A 7,018-nucleotide genomic window follows, 5' to 3' on the forward strand; every position below is an offset into this window, starting at 1 on the left:
CAGATTTGTTTTGTTTTATGTGTATGAGTGTTATGCCTGCATGTGTGTAAGTGCACCTGTGTTGTGCAGTGCCTGGGGAGGACAGAGGAGGGTGATGGATCCCCTGGAACTGGAGTTACTAACTGGAGTTAGCTGCCATGTGGATCCTGGGATTCGAATCCAGGTCTTCTGCAGGAGCAGCCAGTGCTCTTAACTGCTGAATCATCTCTCCAGCTCTGTGGGTTTGTTTGTTTGTTCTTTGAGGCAGGGTCTCACTACGTAGCCCTTGCTGGCTTGGAACTTGCTATGTAAACATGACTCTTTGAACTCACAGAGCTCCACCTGCCTTTGCCTCCTTAATGCTGGAATTAAAGGTGGCCAATGCGCTCTCTCTCTCTCTCTCTCTCTCTCTCTCTCTCTCTCTGCCTTTTGAGACAGGGTTTCCCTATAGTCCCAGCAGTCCTGGAACTCACTATGTAAATCATGCTGCCTCTATTGTACTGAACTTCACCTGCCTCTGCCTCTAAAGTGCTAGAATTAAAGACATGAGCCACCATACCTCACCAAATGCTATCTTTTTAAGAAAAGACTAATCCCAGCACTTGGGAGGCAGAAGCAGACAGATCTCTGTGGTTTCAAGGCCAGCCTGGTCTATATAGTGAGTTCCGGGACAGCTGGGGCTACAAGGAGACCCTGTCTCAAAAAGACCAAAAAAAAAAAAAAAAAAGATGTTTAAAATATTTTTATGTGCATGAGTGTTCTGCCTGCATATATGTATGTGTGTGTAATGCATTCAGAGGCCAGAAGAGGGCATCAGATCTTCTGGAACTAGCATTAAGGACCATTGTTAGCCATCATGTAGGTGCTGGGAACTGAACCCAGGTCCTCTGAAAGAACAGTACATGCTCTTTTGTCTTTTGTCTTTTTGAGACAGAGTCTCCCTGTTGCCCAGCTGTCCTGGAACTATGTAGACCAGGCTGGCCTTGAACTCACAGAGATCCACCTGCCTCTGCCTCCTGAGTGCTGGGACTAAAGGCGTTTTTAAATCTATTTATTTATTTGGTCTTTTTGAAACAAAAAGATCTATTTATTTATTTCGTCTTTTCTCCCTGTAGCCCCAGCTGGGTTGGAACTCACTACTTAGACCAGGCTGGCCTCAAACAGAGATCCACCTGCCTCTGCCTCCTGAGTGCTAGAATTAAAGGTGTGCACCACCACACCCAGTTAATAGTAAAGTGCTCTTAACTGTGGAGTCATTTCTCCAGCACCCAAAGGATTTTTTTATGTGTATGTTTTGCCTGCATGTATTCACGTGCACAACATGTGTACAACACCCAAAGAGGCCAGAAGAGGATGTCAGATCCCCTAGAACTGGAGTTGCAGGTGCTTTTGAGCCACCATGTGCTGGGAACTAAACCTGGGTCCTCTGGAAGAGCAGCCAGCGCTCTTAACCACTGAGCCATCTCTTCAGTCCCCAAATGCCATCTTTTTTAAAAGGGTCATTACACCCCATACAGATTAATTACTCTGCCATCTGTCCTACTGTAATCTTTCTTTGTAGCTCCCTTAAAGTATCTTAAAACGTTGAAAAACATTTACTTGAGACTAGGAAAAAAGAAAAATGTGTATTACCTTTTAAAGGCTAATATGTCTTTATTTTTATTTACTTATTTATTTATTTATTGTCGTTTTGAGACTGGGTCTCCCTGTAGCCCCAGCTGGCCTGGAACTCATGATGTAGACCAGGCTGGCCTCAAACTCAGAAAGATCTACCTGCCTCTGTCTCCCAAGTGCTGGGATTAAAGTTGTGCGCCAAGCCTGGCTTAACATGTCTTTAATCAGCAATCTTTGTAATCAACCTTTCTCTGTAATCATTTAAACCCCCATTTCTCCATTTTATCTGCAAAGGTGTCTTGCTTTCCTGAAATGAGCAACATCCTGGTTTAGTAATGTAATAATCCTGTCCAGAGAGGAAGTTGTATTTCTTTGTAATGTCTTACTCGAGAAGAATCCATGATGACCTGCTATGTGTGCCCTGACACACCGTGTTCAGTGATTTTCATACAAAATTTCCAGGGATTGGCATCAAGGTTAGTTTATATTGCTGAGAACTGTTTCTCCTTCATTTTGAAAAAAAAAAAAATCTCAATGTCTGTTTATCCTTACTGAGTAATATAAGTGTGAAAAGATTAAACAGGTAGTCTAAAGGAGGAATTTGAATAAGGGGTGAAGTGGGAGTAACTGGATGACTCAGCACTCCCCACCCCATCCCACCCCAACCCCACCTCCTAATCTAAGCATTCACTGAACCCACTGTATTCTACCTCAAGAACTGCCATTTCCTGGGTAGAGCTAGGGTTCTATAGCACAGTACTGGCCTAGCATTCACAAGGATCTGGGTTTGATTCCTAGCACCAAAACAGAAACTGTCATCCTCTCTTTCTCTCCCATCAGAGATGTAAAAACCATCTAAATGCACTCTCCCCCTTCCTCCCTGCCTTTCTCTTATGCTTTAACCACAGTTTGGCTTGTTGTTAATCACAAAAATAATTTTCACTCAAACAGGAAAGGGTGGATTCCTTTTAAAAAAAATTTATTTTTAATTATGTGTATGCTTATGTGAGTATAGATTTATGCCCATGAGGAAGCCAGAAGAGGGTGTTGGATCTCCTGGAGCTGGAGTCCATTGTGAGCCACCAGATGTGGGTGCTGGGAACCTAACTTGGATGCTCTGCATTTTTTGTTTTTTGTTTTTGTTGTTTTTGAGACAGGAGATTCCTGTAGCTCCAGTAGGCCTGGAACTCACTATGTAGATCAGGTTGGTCTCAAACTCACAGAGGTCTGCTTGCCTCTGCCTCCTGAGCACTGGGATTAAAGGCACGTGCCACCACACCCAGCTGAGGGCTTCTTAAAAGGACATCAAAGTATCATTGGCAGACTTAGGTAAGTTAGATAGACAGCAGAGGAAACAAAGGGCTCTCCTGTGCTCTCTTCAGTCTTTCATATATCAATGGACCCTTCCCATTAAGGCAGTCTTAGTCCAAAATATCAGGTGCAAGGCTGGGGCTGGAGCTCAGTGATAGAATGTTTGCTTAGTATGCAGGAAGCCTTACATTGTAGCTCTAGCATCAGGCTGCCGCCAACACCACCTCTGCCATCGCCGCCCCCCCCCTTGCCACCACCACCATCACCACCACCACCACCACCGCCGCTGCCATGATGATCATGTTGTGTCACTTAAATTCCTCTCCTACTGTCATTAACATGAAATCTAAAACTTTGAGTAGGCAAAGCTTTCTCCGACTGGCACCAACTCATCTTTCCTCCGTCGGTCCTGTCGAACTTCAGTTTTCAACAGCGTTGTCTGCAGGCTCGTGACTTCTTTGGAATCGTCTTTTTTCCTGCTACTGCTTGATGAGATTGAGCCCTGTTCTAATGCTCTCGTCCAGCTGAGCCTTCCCCGTCCCCAGCCCCCATCAACTGTTCCTTCTGTTCCAGCCCAATGCAAGCAGCTAGAGCCTCTCATCTCAGTCCTGTTTACCTTTCCTCTCCTGCACACCTCCCCCACAACCACTGCTTTCAAACTCGCCTAGCAATAAAGAGCAATAAATAGAAATTCATTTTACATTATGATTGGATAGTTACATGTGCCTTATGTTTTACTATCTCCAAAATCAGAAAGTAGCAATGAGACATTCTGTTGATAGGCTTTTTTCTTATAATAACAGCTTTTTTTATTGAATTTTTGTGCATTTCATATACTACATCAAAATTATATTTAGGCCCCCCTCCTCTATCTGCATAATGGCATATCTTAGAATTGATGGCATTTTGATTTGTTAAAATGAGGTGCACAGCTGAAGGCTTCACTGAACCCTTTTATTATGAGGGATGCTTTTTGCTGTTTCATTAAGGAAATATGCTGGTCACAGCCCACTAAAATGATTTCTCTACTCACTAAAGGATGGTAATATGCAGCTTAAAAAAACTGAGTGTAGTCAGGCGTCGTGGTGGTCCACACCTGTAATTCCAGCACAGGAGAGGTTTAGATAGGCAGATCACCCAGTTTGAGACTAGTTGGGGCTACATAGACATACATACATACATACAATCCCCCTCCAAACAAAACACAAAATAAAACAAAACTTACAAAAGAACTGGGCTGTTTACACTCACACAATAGGATTCAAACTTAGACCAGCTATATGAATGTGACTTCAACTGTGTACACAAATGACTTTTTCTGTTTTCCTCTGGCCATTTTGTACATGTATATACTGAATTTTGTTCATTTCCAAGCCCCATACCCCTCACCCTTATTTTTCTTTTTCTTTCCTTTGCTTGCTTGCTTTGGAGACTGGGTCTCATGTAGCTCAGGCTGAACTCACCTCACTTCCAGATTCTCCTGTCTCAGCCTGCAGAATGCTGGAATGACAGGACTTTACCACCACACCTGGTTTGTAAGAATGACTAATTCCAAGAAATTCTTGCCCAAGAAGATGAATTTGCAAATATTTTATTGCGGTTTTGGGAACTTCCTCAAAATCTACCTTTAAGAAGAATACATTAGTGGACTTAACTCCCTAGTGGGTAAACGGCCACCTCCTCAGCAAGATTACTAGATTTTTTTTAAAAAAATTGTTATTTTATGTGTATGAGTTTATCGCCTGCATGCATGTAAGTGCACCCATGTCATGCAATGCTCACAGAGGTCAAAAGAGGGTGTTGGATCCCCTGGAACTAGAGTTAAGGATGGTTGTTAGTGGCCAGTGTGGGTGCTGGGATCTGAACTTGAACCTGGGTCCTCTGCAAGAGCAGGGATGGGAGGATGTCTTTTTGAGACGGGGTCTTCCTGTAGTCGGGCTGGCTTGGAACTCACTATGTAGACCAGGCTGGCCTTGAACTCACAGAAGATCCACCTGCCTCTGCCTCCCAAGTGCTGGGATTAAAGGCGTGTGCCACCATATCCACCCCAGTCAGTACTCTTAACTGCAGAGCCATCCCATCCCAAAGATTACTAGGTTTAAAGAACAATTACACTCCCCCAGGCTTGCTTCAAAATGCTTGCCTACCGCACCCTAAATGATTACACCACTTAGTAGCACAATCTCAATCAAGTCCCCTTACTCAAAGACCTGCCTTAAACCAAATCCCTCAGATCTTATAACTAGATCACCCGACCTCTCTCTTTTGAGATAGTAGGAAGTCCTTCATGGTCTCCCTTGACATCTATAAACATTAAGTTTGGTTTTGCCTGACTAGTAAATTATTTTGGTTGTCTTCACTGGAAGTCAAGAGAGATACCACATAATACAATTTTTGAATGAAGGCATACTGCTTGCAATTTATTCCCCCCATCCCAGGTGATCAAACAGGAAAGATGGAAGTGGAAGAGCTCCAGCAGAGGGAAGAACCTAGGAATCTGAGGAGAGAGCAGGGCCAGTGGAGCTGAACACTGGGTACTGGCTGCATTCATGTGCTGAAAATCTAGCTGTTTCTCTTGGTTTATTCATCCTCTTCTCTATGCATCTGGTACTCAGATGTATTGCTTTAAATATAACAGAGCTGGGTTCAGCAGCTCTCACCTATAATCCAAGCACCAGGCAGGTTAGGAGGGTTGGTGCTGGGATTAAAGGTGTGTGCCTCCACGCCTGGCTAAAGTACTTTTAATGTATCCATGTATTAGAAAACATTCAAGTTCATTCAAAGCACTTAATCTCACACCGCTGTGTGGTCTCTAGAGATCCTTGCTGCACAAAATGGATAAAGGATCACTGTGTGTCAGATATAGATGATAGATAGATAGATAGATAGATAGATAGATAGATAGATAGATAGATAGATAGATAGATGACAGATCATTATCATTGAACAAAAGGGCTGGTTCTTATCTCTAAATTTTTCGTTTTTGTGAGATAGGGTCTCAGGTAGCACAGGCTGATCTTGAACTCTTTTCTAGCCAAGGATGTTCTCGAACTTCTGATCCTTCTGTCTATACCTCTGGAGTGCAAAGATTACAGGAGTGTACCACCACGCCCCATTTTTGCATCTCTAATTTCATAAATACTTAAATAAAAGCACTGTAAAGGCTCTTTGGATTCACTATACCACGAAAACCCATGTTTGCTTTTAGCTAAGAAGGGGCCCCTCCCTGCTCCCCCCTCCCACAGGCACCGGGCACCGAAAGACCTTTCCCACCATACCGCACAGTCCATCTGTCCCAAATGCAGTCACAACAGGCCCAATCCTAGCTCCCTCAACAAGCTGGCCACTCCCCTGCCTTGGTCTTCGCTCACACTATTCCTCTCAGTCCCCCTCACCCCTACATCTCCCCCGGCGGTTTTTGGTTCAGGCTGACGCCACTCGAGGAGACCTGTCCAGGGAGCCTTCCCTATGCCCTCGGGACGCTCTGATCTTTGCACCTGCACTAACTCTGCCTTCCGGCCACTCCAGGTGGAGGTCCAGTCTCCAGCATCTTCCACCCGAGGCCCACCATCTTGGACCGGGCAGGTGCTCAGCAAACGCTCGCCTCGTTTGGTCACTTGCTAAGGCCCAGACCGCCCGGGAGGCGCGTGCAGCTACCACCGCCCAGCGCAGTCACGGGCGTTGGAAATTCCGGCGCGTGCAGCGCTCCGGGCCGGCGGGGGCGGGGCCGCCGTGGAGTGAGCCTGTGACGTGAGGGGGCGTGCCTCCGCGAGGCCTCGCCTCCTCTCCGCGCCCTCTCTCGCGGGTCGGGGTTACATGGCGGCGACTGCGGCAAAGCGAGAGCCTCGGAGACGCCGCTGCCGCCAGCAAAGCCGGAGACTTGAGCCGACCCTGGGGGCTGTCCGCGGGCCCAGCACTCCCTCGATGAGTCGGAGAAGTCCCGTGAGTATGTGTGTGTGTGTGTGTCCGTGTGCGTGCGGTCGGGAGGGACGCGGCGCGGCGGGCCCGGCGGCGGCGGCGGCGGCGGCGGCTCCCGCGTCCATTGTGTGTGACCCTCCGGGCGGCCGCCGCTCAACAAAGGCGCTTTTGTTCCGTCTGCCGCCCGCCCCTGCCG

At 46.4% G+C, this 7,018-nt stretch overlaps 1 protein-coding gene across 3 annotated transcripts in view; it reads left to right on the forward strand.

The window, feature by feature from the left end:
* Mapk6 (mitogen-activated protein kinase 6) overlaps positions 1-7,018 on the forward strand; it is a 47,559-nt gene that overhangs the window by 14,077 nt on the left and 26,464 nt on the right. The window contains exon 2 of one of the 3 annotated variants that reach the window (XM_029561939.1): positions 6,433-6,850. The exons of 1 other annotated variant lie outside the window; for it this stretch is intronic. The gene's annotated coding sequence lies outside the window, so the exon portion shown is untranslated. The remainder of the gene's footprint in view (positions 1-6,432; positions 6,851-7,018) is intronic. One more of the 3 variants, XM_008829768.2, reaches the window with a different exon arrangement.

This window comes from Nannospalax galili, unplaced genomic scaffold, assembly GCF_000622305.1.
Source record: "Nannospalax galili isolate Female #2095 unplaced genomic scaffold, S.galili_v1.0 scaffold213, whole genome shotgun sequence".
Classification (NCBI taxonomy): Eukaryota; Metazoa; Chordata; class Mammalia; order Rodentia; family Spalacidae; genus Nannospalax; species Nannospalax galili.